We start from the raw sequence: 15,963 nt of genomic DNA, 5'->3' as shown, positions 1-15,963 counted from the left end.
CCTGGGCCAGAATCTAGTTTCTCTCTCACCATTTTTGGGTTCTATTTCCTCAGCTTAAATGCATTCTTGGGTAGTCCTTTTCATTTGTGGTTCCAAGATAGCTATCAGTGTCTTCCGCAGTTACAAACTTCCTTGATCCTGTATAGTAGGAATGACAGGTTATGAATGGCAGGTCCTTCAAAATCAGCCTCAGTGGCCATGTTGGTTCAATTTGGACCATTAATTCATCCTTGAACCAGACTGACAGTAGTCAGAGGCTGGGGACTGGCCACTGTGCTTGAGACAATAATGGTCCCTCACCCGAAGGCAAGGGACCATGCAAACTACATAAATGAAAATGTAAGGTCTTATTTAGGAAGGGGACATTATGAGAATGGATTTTGGGGGAAGTAACTACAAATATTCTCCCTATGCCATGCATCTGTCTTTATTAACCACTTCTGAAAGACACCAGCACTCTTCTAGTTAACAGCTGGCCTATGGGAGAGAAAAGCTCTTGTAACATTTGCTGATTTCCATGGTGTGAATACACTCACCGTGCCTGGGTCACTGAATGCAGTTAGGAAGATGTGTGCAATGACACACCATTATATAGCATTTCCATCATACGATAAATTCAATCCAGATAATCCCAAGAACATAGGACATAGTAAAGCAATTACAAAGTGATAAGTTTTACATATGCATTCCCTTTATTTTAATATAACTTATTTAACTACATATTTAAGTACCATAATTTTCAATAATGACTCTGTTTAACAACTGACTTGCTAAATTCCTAAAAACCTAAGAGTTGGTTCTCATGAGCCAGTGCTAGTTAGCTTCAGCATGCCATAGCTTTTTGTACTAAAACTTCATCTTGCTCATTTTTAAGTTATTTATTTATAAGGTCTTTATAAATGTACGATCACGTCTCGGGCTGATCTACCAGAGTCAGAGTTAAGGTGGGCTTCTAATGATTGGCCTGAAGTAAATAGGGCCAGAGGAAATGTCCAAACCCAGATATACAAGATGAAGTCAAAAGGCAGGAATTGGGTAAATTTAAGAATAAAAGAGGACTCCAGGAGCAGTGGCCTGGAAGCACCTTCACCCAGTACCAGCTGTTTATTTGCAACACTTGCCATGCAGCACCAGCAGGGTTGGCTAGTTTACAGCTTGGTATCCTTTCTTCTTTTTGGTGCACTTTAAAATCTTGTTGTTCCTTTGGTCCAGTCCACTTCAGTGAAGGAAGCAGGAAATCAGGCTGACACCATGAGCCTAAAGACCTATAAGATTTCCTAAGCTCCATGATTTCCCCTTGCCAAAGATTTTTATGATCCCCTGTCTGTTTCTGATTATGATAATAATGGAATTTTTATAGAGAAAGAGACTTGTATTAGATGAGGTCCCACTACGCAGTCTAGACATTCAAATGGTGTCTCTGGGAAGTGGAAGCTCTCACTCTCAAAAGCTCCCCTCTCCCAAACTATCAGGCTGAATCCCTAAACCATGTCAGAGAAGGCAAAAATCAAGGGAGTTAGCTTGGACCAGAGTAGGGGTTCTGGGGTGGGACAAGAGAGAAAAGGAAGACAAAGGGGAGAAGATAAGAAAGCCCCAGTATTTAGCATGTTGGGTATTATTTTATCAATTAACAGGTAATCACTAGTATTTATTGAGCAGCCATTTTTTTTTTTTTTTTTTTTTACAGTGGGTGGGAAGGAGAAAGGAAGTGAAATGGTTGAGTAGGAAAGAAAAGAAGAAAGGAAGAAGGTAGAACGTAAAGGGATGGAAGAAAGGAAGCAAGTAAAGAAGGAAGAAAAGGGAGAGAGTGGAATAAATTTTGATGATATAATCTTTTATGTGTCACATTAACTCAGTGAAGAGGTTATTATTATTTGCTATAGGAACATTGGTTAGGGGTAATTCTTAACCAAAGCAATCACAAAGTTCCCAGGAAATGGAGGCAATAAAACACACCCATGCAAACGTAATAAGAATGCTTACAAGGAAGTAAGTATAATGTGGGAAGAGAGTCTGTTCCGTTCTCCCAGTCTGTCTCCATTAGTGAGAACAGGCTATGATATGCTGAGGTAACAAATGTCACCAACATGCTAACACCAAATTCAAGTCCACTGCAAGTCAGGGTGACTCAGTAACTCTCCTCCATGACTTAGCTATAATGGCATTTCCTCTAAAAACCCTTCCTTGATTCCCTAATTTTAATTAGTTCTCCCTATCGGTTCCTTTTATACCACTCTGTTTCTTCCCTCATGTTGCTTTCTATTGTTTATAATTGTACTTTAATTTATGTACTGATCTGTTCTAGTTTGTCTTTTCAGCGTAACTTACACTACCGAGAGACAGGAGGGGTGTTCCCTTCTATCTCTCACGTGCCTAATACAGTCATAGGAAGTGCTTAATGAATATATGTTAGCACCCTAGGTGAAGTTGGTCACTTCCTACTTAGTGTTTCTGCAAGATGTTTTTTGCAACTAATGTTTCTTTTTTTTTTCTTTTCTTTAAATTTAAATTCAATTAATTATCATATAGTTTATATTAAAGTCTCAGAGGTAGAGTTTATATAGAGCATTTATAACATATAGTGTATATTGGTAGTTTCAGAGGTAGAGTTTAGTGGTTCATCAGTTGCAATGGGATTAGTGTTTCAATGGTACTTTTTCTTTGTTCTTCTATTAAGTGTGCTGCATTATATTGGATTATCTATGAACTAGTCTGTCTTCCCCACTTGACTGTGAATTCCTCAAGGGTAGGGGTGTATTTTATTTACCTTTATATTCTCTGTGATTAGCACAGAGCCAAGGATATAGCAAGAGCCAAATATTTGTTGTTGTGATAGTTAAACTGTAGAATTTAAGGAATTCCATTATTTAATGACGGTCAGATAATCTATCTATTTGAATACACATTTTGTCTGGCCAACAGTCAACCAGTGATGTCTCACACTTAATCTGGCAGGAGAGAAGGAGAAAAGTCCTGCGAGTTCCAATATTTAGAACATTCAAATGGGAGTATCACCCATAAGGGCGACTTTTGACCCGTCCTGAGTAAACTATGCAACAGGCTGTACATATGGTCCCAGAGTATTCTGGTCTGTAAACTACAGAAGCATCAGACCACTCTGCAGGGTACTTTGCTATTTACCTGGTGAAGATTTTCACTTTACTGTTATTTGAAGTACATGTCCTGGGTTATAATTCAGCTAATTTAGAGAAGAATCAAACTTCATTTTTTCCCCCTCTCTGGGCAATGTTTTCTTTTTCCTCATCATTTCAACCATAAAGACCAATAGAACTGGGGGAGATGAGAAAAGGCAGAGAGCTAGAATAAGAGAGAGGATATACCAGTTTCACTTTGATTCTGCAAGCCCTTTGTTCAGCAACCACATGGGAAAATAAGGAGAAGCAGAAGCAGCTGTATAACCCACTGACAGTGCAGGGGGCATGGGGTGCAAAGAGCCTGCACGTGGAAGTGTCTGATGAGGATCTGTGAGAGGGGCCTGCAAGGAGTGTGATGATTTAACAGAATGAAAGCTCACATCTGAGCTTGGATACAGGACATGTGTCATGAAATTTTTAGTCCAAGAGCCACTGACTGAGATTACTGAGGAACAACGGGACTGAGTCAGTCCCCTTATTCGAGGACCTCTGTTGGTTCTGGTCTTAATAAAACTTATAAAGGAGTCCACAGAATGGCTGAACAGATGCCCGTCAGAAATCAGTTAGGGTGGAGAGTGGAGGGATGTGGCAGGACTAGTAATAGCATTTCACTTTCTGTGTCAGAAAACAAGAACAGCTTCCATGCTTGTATTTCTTGGTCCTTGGCTGCCTTTTTTCAAGATCTTGGAGATTTAGAAATTGTCTTGCAGTGAGAAAGTCCTTGATTATGTTTTGAATCCAAATCCAAATCCAGTTTTTAATTCTAAAGAAATGTAGTTGGAAGAGGATGATAGGGCTATTTTGAAGGTGAGTCAAAATGGGCCTGTCGATATTGCCTTTGGGAGGAAAAGTCTGAATGCACTTCAGAAAGCTTATTAGCAGATCCTGGTTCCAGGCTAGACCCAATTTCGTCCACTTCTTATTTTGCAGCTTTGTTTATGCTGCTTAATGAACGCCGACACTTAATTTCTCCCTCCCGTTAACTACTCCTCATTTGGCCCTTAGTGCTGATGACCCTAAATGTTGAACAGATGAATAGACTCACAGAGACATTTGAGATATAGCAATTTACTTAAATATGGTCTTTAGGTATTTTATCTGTTTAGGGCATGCTCTTGGTTAAACCTGGGATGTTTTTCAATCTGACCTAGGTCAGAGTAGGTGCTCTGCAAATATTTGTTGTTGGAGTTTATTAAGCCAGCGATTATAAGTGAGGTTACCAATTTAATACCGACCATATGTTTTGAACCACGGACATGAGAGGGCTCAATGGGACAGACTTAAGACACAATTCATTAGAGTGATTAAGACTCTTCCATAGGATCTAAGGATCCCATAACGAAAAATTCTTTGGACTGGGGAAACATACTCATTTGCTGACAACCTTTTCTGGCAAAGCTTTTGTTCATAATAAACTACTCTTAATTTGTCAAGAGTGAGTCTGGGTCACAGCCTGCCTTGCCTTTAGTCTTTAGTTTGTCTTTAGTTTTTCTTATTTTCACCAAAGAACAAAAGGAAAATAAAACAATGTAAAAATCTATAAAAAGAAAGTATGGTAGACTTGATTACATACAAAAGCATATGTGAAATTTGTTTTTGTCACAATTGTGCATTGGGACAATTACAACACATTTTTTTAAAGATTTTATTTATTTATTTGATAGACAGCGATCACAAGTAGGCAGAGAGACAGGCAGAGAGAGAGAGAGAGAGGGAAGCAGCCTCCCCGCTGAGCAGAGAGCCCAATGTGGGACTCAATCCCAGCACCCTGAGATCATGACCCGAGCCGAAGGCAGCGGCTTAACCCACTGAGCCATCCAGGTGCCCCTACAACACATTTTGATAAGAAAGGTTTAATATTCTTAGTATATATTGAGTTCATAAAATCCAATAAGAAAAACACTAGAATCTCAGAAGATAAATGATCAAGTGACACAAGTTGGCAATTTTCAGTAGAGAAAATTACATTCCTGTTTAACATATAAGGTAGGTAGCCTTGTAAATAATGAAAAACCAGAAATGAAAGTAACAGTGAGATAGTATTTGTTCTAATATTAGTGTAAAATAGTTATACTTCTTAATGGTATAATGACATAGAAAGATAAGTGTTCTTATGTATTGAAGATGGAAATATTAATGGGTCTGACCTTTCTACAAAGCAATGTGGTTATTTGTATTGAGAGAGTTAAAATTTTTCATATGCTTGGACCTGATATATTTTTTTTAGAATATATGCCAGAAACATAAATATGTACAAATACATAGAAAGGGGCACCTGGATGGTGCAGTCGGTTGAGTAGCTGCCTTTGGCTCAGGTCATGGTCCCAGGGTCCTGGAATCAAGTCCTGCATTAGGCTTCTTGCTCAGCGGGGAGCCTGCTTCTCTCTCTGCCTCTGCCTGCCACACTGCCTGTTGTGTGTTCTTTCTCTCTGTCTCTCTCTCTCACTGATAAAATCTTGTAAAAAAAAGAAAAAAGAAAAACATAGAAAGATTTATAAACAAAGACATCCACTACTGCATTGTTTTTGTAATAGAAAGGTAAAAATAAACAAAATGTCCCAAAGAAGAAAGAAAAAGAAAAAGAAAAACTAAACTAAATACCTAGTGTATCCTTATGTCGGAAAGATTTTACATCTTTTGAAAATCAAATTTTTTGTTAAGATTTATTTATTTGAGAGAGACTGAGAGAGAGCCATGGGTAGGGACAGAGGGAGAAGGAAAGAGAAACCTAAGCAAACACCATGCTGAGTGTAGAGCTTAACGTGGGTTGCAATCTCATGAGTGTGAGGTCATGACCTGAGCTAAAACCAAGCCTTAGAGGCTTAGCTGACTGCACCATCCAGGCACCCCTGAAAGTTAAATTTAAGATATTTTTAATAAAATGAGAAAGTGTTGTGATACAATACTATATAAAAAATGATTACTAAAGAAAACAGTAAAAACAATACAAGTCCAAGATGGTAATATGACAAAAGGTAACATGCTTATTTCTATGGAGGTTTTATGTATGTTATTCTTTAATTTGGTCTGCCTTTCTTGCATTTTCCATAATAGGATATGGTATGACATTTAGGAAGAAAAAGAGAAACAAAGGAAGGAAAATAGTACTGAGAGACAGAAAATCTTACATTCTGAAAGCACCCACCTCACAAAGCTCCTGACTTTACATTCTTTAGGCAGAAAGCTTCTCTGTTATCCTGATCCTGGGACTGCAGACAGCAGACACTCATTTGCATTAGTCTCCTAAACCACTTGGCCCTGGAGCCGGATACCTAAACACTTCGGATTTGGTAACCTCTAGTAGATTCATTTCACTGTCAAAATAAAAGCACATTCTATTACTGTGGACTTTGAGGTTAAATTCCTAGATTTTTTGGTCTGGGATTTTCATTGCCACTATTAAGATTTGGGCTAGAGGGCAAGGTAAGGGGGCATGCAATCTGCAAGTGTTGGAGAGTGTTATTTTGTGATAAAGCGTCTCTACTCTTGGGTAGGATTTCTAACCAGAAATCCTAAAATCCAGGGATTACAGTCAAGCTAAATAAGCCAAGACGACTAGATTTTAATTTTTTTTTCCTTTCTCATGTCCAAGTGCCTTGTATATTTATTAAGACTGCTGCTTCCCAGATTTTGCCTCATACCACCACCTAAATGAAGGAATTTCTATTATGTAGCTTCAGAGGCTAAATTATATCCTGTAATGTCCATGAGAAAATTTTAAAAAATCTACATCATTAGATACTTACTATATTTTTTCCTCTTTCATTTCTTTTAATGTAAATGATGTCTTCCTTCAGGGATCGTTAAACCAAGTTTGAAGATGTGTGGTTGTCTACATGCAAATATTATAAGGAAAATGGGAGGAAAAGCATAATTTCCCATTCTCAATGATGAAAAATAAAAAAAGGGCAGGCTTTAATAAGATGTAAGAAAAAAAAATCTGTCTTGGCCCTAAAACAATTCAATGAAAATATCTTTTGAAGTGTTTTTTTAAAAGCTGTATAGAAATTTAAAAATGAAGTTTGGATATTAAGAAAGTTTAAAAATAGAGCATATGCTACCAGGGAGGTCTGTCAAGTAACCAAGTAACTGATGATGTTTAAAAAGTCTCTGAACTGGATTTTAAAAAACAGAGAATCCTTTTTTTTCCCCCAAAGTAGGCCAGTGCCTGGTATAAACTGACAGCAAACTATAATTTACGAATAGTGGAAAGACTTGTGACTTAGAATAACACTGTTGTGACAGCACAGTAACATAATAGGATTGAGTATTTAATGTAGAGAGAACACAAAATAAAAACATTCTCAGTCCTAGAGAATTTAGTTAGTATCAGGTATACTGAGCCATTTCCCTGTGGGGTGTGTCACTGGGTCCATGTATGTTTAGATACGATGAGCATGGGGCTTTCTGCCTAGGATAAGCCATCTTTCTTTTTTGTCCTCCCAAATGGTTTATTGATAATGGCTTTATCTCAAAAGTAAAAGCCAAATGGAAAAGGACAAAATGATCCCCAGAGAAGAAAAATATTTCTGTCAGGAAGAATATAAACAAGTTTAAAAATAACTGAAAGTGATTTGTCATTAAAATGCCATTAAAATTACTAAATTCTAAACTCTAATTCGAAAAATTAGAATGATTTTTACACTCTCTAATTAGAAAAAAAAATGTTTCTTATTTTTAACCTCCTGGACCCTCCTTGGTTCAGTATGGCTACATTCCAAAGCTGTTTGAAGAGAAGAAAGGGATTAACATTGGAATGGTAGTTTGCACTCATGGGTACTGGGCTCCAACAGCTGACAGGAAGGAGGAAAAACTAAGCATCCAGATATTAGGTCTATATGAAATCAAACATCAGACTACTTGGATACATCCAGATTTTAGGTACTTGGCAATGTGTAAGCAAAATGTTTTTGTGGTTTGCTTTTACTCTAGATATTTTATTTTATTTTTAATTTATTTTTTTAAAAGATTTTCTTTATTTAACAGACAGAGACCACAAGTAGGCAGAGAGGCAGGCAGAGAGAGAGAGGGGGAAGCAGGTTCCCTGTTGAGCAGAGAGCGGGACACGGGGCTCAATTCCAGGACCCTGAGATCACAACCTGAGCCAAAGGCAGAAACTTAACCCACTGAACCACTCAGGCTCCCCTCTAGATATTTTAATACATTGGGATCTTAGCTCTAGAATCCTAAACATGAAGATGTTTATAGACATTTTAATTTGAGGAAGAAGGACTATTGTTTGAAAAGGACCATCCTAAACCATCCCAGAGTATCATCAGAATATATGAACTCAAATAAGACCAGTCAATTTAAGACACTAGAAAAAAAAAATTACACTATTTTGTGATTTTGTGCTTCTTGCTAAGATGAGATGACAGAAGATGAATATACCCTCCAACCTGAAATGACTACAACACCTGACATGGTACATTAAATAAGAATTTTCAAGGGCCACCTGGGTGGCTCAGTCAGTTAAATGTCTGACTTCAGCTCAGGTCATGATCTCAGGGTCCTGGGATCAAGCCCTGCATTGTCAGGCTTTAGACTCAGTGGGGAGTCTGCTTTTCCCTCTCTCTCTCCCTCTGCCCCTCCCTCGGCTCGTGGCCTCACTTTCTTTCTCTCAAATAAATAATTAAAATCTTTGAAAAAGTTTTCAAAACATTAGGCAGCAGGCAAGGAAGACAATGGCCCCAGAAATTTGGGAAACCTGAGATAGTATAAGGAAGGGAGTATCAGGTGGCGAAGGGGGGTGGACGTCCAGGGAGACTAGGTTGACTAGAGCAGGGTCGTGGAGAGGCTAGAACCACACAGAGAAGGACCTCCAGAAATCTGTAGAGGGTCTTCTTCAAGTCTTCAGCTGAGTAGTGATCAGCACATGCATAAAAGGAAAATATCAGAAGTGGAGAAAGAGCCACTGAAAGGATTAGAGGGAACAGTCTCTAGTGCTCACACAGGGCTCTTGCCATGATGGAATAAATCATGGACCCACCAGACATACCACATTACGGTAAATCCAGCAGTAGGATGATAGCAGGATGAGAAGACAGACATGGTAAGGACACTAGAAGATCAGCATAAAACTGGCCATTTACCTAGCCATCTTTCCTCCCCTTTATATGCTCTGGTAGCATGGGAGATTAGGAAGCTCTTGCTGGCCTTCAATACCTCCAGATGCAATGGGCTCCCTACCACAGCTACTACTGCTGTCCCGCCAAGTGTGAGATATTTCTTCAAGGTGCTTTTCATTTTTCGAGGCTGCACCCAAGAAAAAAAGGCCCTCAGGAGTTTTCTACTCTTGGATTTGAGCTTATATTAGGGGTTCTATTATTTTCCCTTACTCCTACTTTAGGACTCTATTCTTGGAGTCAAAAATATGCTGGCTTACCAAATTCTTTCTACCTCTTTTACTTTCTCTGAAAATCTTCTTCCTATTTCCTCCAGCCCATACAACTTTTGTGGATTTTCTCTGCAGTAGGAAACACTGGTTAGCTTCCTGCAAATTCATTGTGTATGCCAGAATTGGAACTATTGGGAGCTTAAAACTTTCAAGTTGGGTTATTTTATTTTTATCTGCATTTCATCCACTGCATCCCTTCACAAATAGACTGTAGGAGACCAAAAACCAACACCAAAACCAAACCAAAACAAACAAACAAAAAGAAACCACATGTATTCAGGTTATCATTCTGTTAGAATTGCACATGTTTTCTCCTGGCATATTGCCCTTGTTTAGTTTTATTCTGTTGTTTCATAGCCAGTGGAGAGTCAGAAGAGTACTCGGAAATGCATGAACATGTGTGCATACCTACAATGAGCTATTAAGGGCAAAGAGGATAACATGCGAGATAAATTTAGACGATGGGCAACATTCTTCGAGGGCTATCCCTGGTTATGATCTTGAGAAACCTCTCTAATACCGGCTTTGGTCTGTAGACTATTACTCAGATGGGGAGCTTACAGCCGTGACATCCAAAATCTATTGAATCATTTCTTAGATTAAACAGGCACATCCGTCCTGTGTCTGAGCTGAGAAGTGTTATCAAAAGTTCCCCAGGAGAAAAGTCACAGGAGACTACCCAATCTTACAAGATATGGAAGAAATAGGTAAATGACTGAATATCTAAGTTTTGTCTAATTTCTTGGTCATTGTTGTACCTATTGTAAAATGGACTCTGAAAATTATGGAGCAACTTTCAAAGTGCAAAGTGACACTGTCTTCTATCAATAAATATTTTTTATAAAAAAGAAGACTTTTGAGAGAAATCTTGCTAAGGTTGCAGAGATATGGCTGTAACAATAGCTAACTCTTATCATATTTCATCCAGTCTAAGATGTTATCAGCTTTAAGATGTACCATCATTTTGTGTACCAAAAAAAAAAAAAAATAAAAGACAATCAATAAAACTATAACAGAATTCTATCTTAGAGTATTTTTTAAACTATTTATTTATTTATTTATTTATTTATTTATATTTGCCAGAGAGAAACATAGCAAGAGAGGGAACATAAGGAGGGGGAGTGGGAAAGGGAGAAGCAGGCTTCCCACTGAGCAGGGAGTCCAATGTGGGGTTCATCCTAGGACCCTGGGATCATGACCAAAGCCGAAGGCAGATGCTTAAGTACTGAGCCACTCAGAAGCCCCGAAATAATTTATTGATAAAGTCCTTTTCGACTTATTTAAACATAAACTTTTACGATTTATTCCTTTGGGCATATATTAAAAGGAAAGTACAAGAGAAATTAACTCTTTCCTTCCTTCCTTCCTTCCTTCCTTCCTTCCATCCTTCCTTCCTCTCTTGTTTTAGTCTTCATGATCCCACAGATTGGAACTTGAGCTCAAAGTTGGAAGGATATTTCTTTCTTACAAATTCTTGTTTAACACCCCATTACTTGTGCTATGTAAAATATGAATTGGTCTTATCAGTTTGTCATTTCCGTAAGATTCCTTTTACCTCTTCCCGGTATCAGTTTATCTTGTCTTCATTTCTACTGCTTGGTGTGTGATAGATGATCTTTGTGTAGATACTTAAGTAAGAAAATGTTAACGGTCTCATTTACTTGCAGGTATTGATGTGATTTGGAATTCTGGGGTCCAGAGCTGATGGCCAAGAAAGAATTCTTGGGATGTCTTTGGTGCAAAAAGGTGACTTTATTGAAGCATGGGGTCAGGACACTTGGGCGAATAGAACTGCTGCCCCAGGACTGTAAGAAGCAACTGATTTTATACTTTGCGGCTGGAGGAAGGAAAGATAAAGGGAAGTTTCCACAAGGATTTTCAAATGCTAAAGAACACTCACAGGATCCCAGAGGCCTAGCTAGTGTCCAGCCAGTGTTGTTTTTCCCTCTAGGAAAGCATCAACAGACAGCTGGGAGCTTCCTGGAGGAATGTTAAACTCCACCTGCCTCAGTGGGTGGCAGGTTATAAGGAAATTTAATTTTATCCGCATTTCTTTCTGCCTTTGTTTTCCCCATCAGGTATCTTTCTTAGGTCTTGATTTTTTTGCTTGCAAGAAAATACGGAATTTTGTGATTTTTCAACAATGATATTTGTGTCTTTAATATCAATGTCACAATATTCCTTTTCTGTCACCTCAAACATACATTTTAACTTTTGTTTCAATTGGAATCACAGTGCTACCTTTTTAAAAGATACTGGAGGAAGCCAAGGACACTCAGCACATATACAAACAACTAAGCACATTGTCAGTTGAAGTGACAATAATGTGGGCATCCGCAGTTGAATTCACACAAGAACAAAGAACAACATTTACCTCACAGATGCTCCCTGGTCAATAGGGACTACAAATTGTTCTCTTGTTTTGGGTTGCTCTGAGCCTCTTGAAAATGATGCAGTCAAGGTTGAAATGCTAGGGGAACACTCGCCTGGCTCATACTCATTTGAGCCCTCACAGGCATGTCCCAATTGGAGATAATTCTCTTCCTGGACTGACCCTTGTAGTTCTTACGATTGCAGAACACACCTCAACAACACGCATCAGGGCGCTTTGAAACAAGGTTCATTACTCACAAGTCGTAGAAGGTGGATAGCACACCCGCAGAGTAAGGTAGCACTAAGAGAGAGAGAGGTAAAGAGAGAAAGAATGAGACAGAGAGACGGACCTAGGGTTTCCCAGGTTCACTATTAATTGGTGAATTTAAAACACAAGAGTGGGAAGTAAGCCTGGAGAAGGGAAAGCAGGGTTACTCTGAGCTTTTTAAAAGGGGAAACTCGGTGGGTGGGGAGGCCTGGCCCTTTATCGAGTTGTGTAGCTGCCAATGTGTTTATTTGAGATGAAGGTCTTCGAAATAGATGTCTTGTCAACGAAAGCTTAATGTCAAGCACTGACATTACAATAAAAAAAAGCTAATGGTCAGACATTCACGCTACACATCTATTGTAAGACACTTCCTAACTTCAGAGCTGTGAAAGCATTACAGAAAACGTGTTTTGGAACTAAAGAAATGCAAGATTTTATCACTGGCTGAGTGCTTTACACAACACTTATGTAATCATCGCACATCAGGATTACCACTTTTCATCTCTGTTTTGCAGATGAGGGATTTTGAAGCTCATGGAGACATATAACTTGCCCTTGGTCATAAAACTGGCAGATTAAGGAACTGAGATTTTAACACACTCTGCCTGATAGAAAAACCCAAGCTCCTTGCCACTGTGCTAACCTTGCACGGGGGACAGGAATGAGGGAGTCCAAGGCTGCTTTAAAGCTAGTGTGGCTCTCCAAAATCACATTGACATTATTTTTTGTTCCAAATTATTTGCTTGCTCTCAAAGCAAACTTCATTGTATGATTTAGAGTAAGTATTCACTATACACTTGTATACACTATACACTTCCGAGTATTGAATGTCCATAATATGACAAAGTTATGTTATGGGAAAATACATTTGTTGAGAAAAAATTTGTAATGGGGACTTTCATAACGATGCATGCAAAAGTCCAGATGGTTTGGATAACTCCAGGGTCCAAAAGTGTTATCCATTACTGCTATATTAAAATGTATTAAATACCACTTAAAAGGTATTACTTGCCAGTCAACAAATAACAGACTGTTTTGTGATCATCCTTATTTCAAGGATATTTTTTTCTGTTTTTCAAACTTATTTTCATACCTATTTTCAAATACATATTCAAATTCTTAATAGCTATTATACCAAAGGCAATGAGCGTAGATTCTCATGCTTAAGAGGGAGTGAGTTGGGTAAAAGCGAAGAGCAGAATGAAAGGGAGAGCCATATTCACCTGTCGGAGCATATCCATTTCTAGTAGGCCAGGTCCAGGTGTGGTGCTAGAAACTTCTGTTCTTGGACTCAGTACTAAAGAAAAGAGGTGTTAGCTGCTCTCTAACACAAATCTTGGCATTGAGAATCACATGCTCTCTCCAGCCACATCCCCACCCACCAGCAGAACCGAGGAATGTAACTGCAAACAAGTAACATCTTATAGTAGTACCAAGGCCCCTTTTTATCATCTTTCACATCTTCCTTAGGGTTCAAGTAAATAGGGTCTGTTCTGGGGTTTGCACAGTGCAGATTGGGTTAAAATCTGGGGAGATTTTTTTTTACTATAAAGACATGGTAAATTACTTGTGTTTTATATGTGATATAATACTAATCAAATTGATTTCTCTTATGTTATTCTATGGAGTCAATGAATCATGGACTCTTGGCCAGGAGGTTTCTTCGATATCACCTAATCTAACTCTCAGTGCAACAGAGGAATATTCTTAATCTTATCACTAGCAAGCAGTCCCTGATGACACTTGTTGGAATTTCTCCAGTGATGGAGAAAAAAGCACTTTACTCCATTATCAGAAAGTGCTTATTTATGCTGAGCTAAGCTTTATATTCTGCCATGATCATCTGTTGGTATCAGTGCTCCCCTCTATTTTATCATGTTTTCTTCTTGTTTAGACATATTTGTACTGGACGTGGCAGTTAATTTTTCTTTTTAGTTTTACCCTCCTGCCTACTGGGCAACAGATGGTTGAGTTAAGAGCAAACAGTTGACCCAGAAAGAATATGAACCGAGGGATGTTGAGACCATGCCTGATCATAGAACCCTTCACAGTGGATGCCCCAGGATTTAGAATGTTAACGTCAGTGGGGACGACCTTAAAGTAAACACCACCCAAATGGAAGGACTAACTGTATCTCGAATCATCATGAACAAAAGGTAGAATTGATTGATATAGAGAAAAGAGGCCTAGTTCCTTTCTATTATTTTAAATGAATCTTTCAGCATAAGTCTATCTCAAGAGTATCAGCAAAGTATCTATGATATGTGATAAAAGAATGAATTTTTTGCTTTGATGGACATCAAATAAAGCAGAATATAAATAACATCCTTTATCCGGTCCTTTTGCTACAGTAAATATTGGAATATAATTGTCAGAATTGTCATGCCCAGGTCTTACTTGACAGGGGCCAAGGACTGAACCTCACAGAATATGATCTTTTTTTTTTTTTTTTAATTAACATATAATATATTATTTGCTTCAGGGGTATGGTACAGGTCTGTAAAGAATATGATCTTAAGAGGCAATATATTGATCTTTGGGAGAGAGTTTTTTTTTTTAAGGATTTTATTTATTTATTTCACAGAGGGAAAGAGACCACAAGCAGGCAGAGAGGGTGGGGGAGGAAGCAGGCTCCCTGCTGAGCAGAGAGCCCAATGTGGGGCTCAATCAAAGTACCCTGAGATCATGACCTGAGCTGAAGGCACCCCATGGGAGAGAACTCTTGAAGAGCTCATTGGTCCTGGAAGTTCACATTGAAAGCCATCCCTTCAAGCTGCTAAAGTGACTATGGAAGACTGTATTAAGATGGAGCCTCTATCAGCCTGTTTCTTCCCGTGATGCAATGAGCCAAAGCCACAGCTAAACCAAGTAGACCCTGGGCCTAAGTGACAGATGGAGTTCTGGTCTGGTTGCTGCTGCATTTTGCAGTTATTTTTTACCAGACCATAACCTGGCCTATCCTTAATGACCTGAGAGAGGTCAATTTCCGCCTCAACCTTTGTCTTTGTTCAGTGTTCTATATAAGAATGTGAAATGACTAGAGTATTCCAAGAAGACTACATACTCAGATACTCTAGTTAGCACATCCCAAGTACAAGGTAAGTTAGCTGTCAATATTTTGAATGTTTAACTTTACCAGGTGAACTTGAACTGAGACGTTCATCTCCTCATGGGGATTTACCTGCCATAAGAGGACTGGTTGAAGTCTCATCTTTAACCACTGCACCATCTTCCCTGAATTGTCTTTAGTTGGCACAGTTAAGAACTGCCACTCTGACTCTCTCTTTTTCCATATTTGTTGTGGACAAACCCTCAATCTTCTACCTCTTCTGTGTTTGAACATTCAGGTTGTGACTATGAGTAACCAGCCAGCCCTTTTACATTTCAATCTCTAATCTCCTATTGCGTCTTTATTTTGGAATTAGACTCTTAGAGGCCAATCTATTTTTACCTATTTCCCCATGTTTTTTAACCTCATTTTCTCCCATGTCTTGCCTGTACTACTAAGCCAGGGATTTAAGGCTAAATTAATTTTGCCCCCCACGACCGAGGTACTACTACAAAGATGGAAGTTACATTTCTCAGGCTGTGCCATAGCCATCAAAAACATCACAGATCTATCACAGCATACCTTCTATCTTAGCCTTACATCTTTCTCAGCAGGGCTGTAGGCAATTACTACCAATAAATCAATTCGTTCATTTGTGTGTTCATTACCTCAGCAAGAATTTTTGTTGTTGTTATTCAAAGATGTTATAATTTTTGAATGT

At 38.6% G+C, this 15,963-nt stretch overlaps 1 protein-coding gene across 1 annotated transcript in view; it reads left to right on the top strand.

Annotated features, from left to right (window-relative positions):
- Positions 1–14,523, top strand: part of LOC309841348 (uncharacterized protein) — a 208,523-nt gene extending 194,000 nt beyond the window's left edge. Inside the window, exon 6 of the mRNA XM_082684238.1 lies at positions 11,220–14,523. The gene's annotated coding sequence lies outside the window, so the exon portion shown is untranslated. The remainder of the gene's footprint in view (positions 1–11,219) is intronic.
- The last annotated feature ends 1,440 nt before the right edge of the window (positions 14,524–15,963 follow it).

Source organism: Mustela nivalis, assembly GCF_964662115.1.
Source record: "Mustela nivalis genome assembly, chromosome: 9".
In the NCBI taxonomy this organism is placed as follows: Eukaryota; Metazoa; Chordata; class Mammalia; order Carnivora; family Mustelidae; genus Mustela; species Mustela nivalis.
Note: the sequence above shows the minus strand (reverse complement) of the source record. Positions and strands in the feature narration are given on the sequence as shown.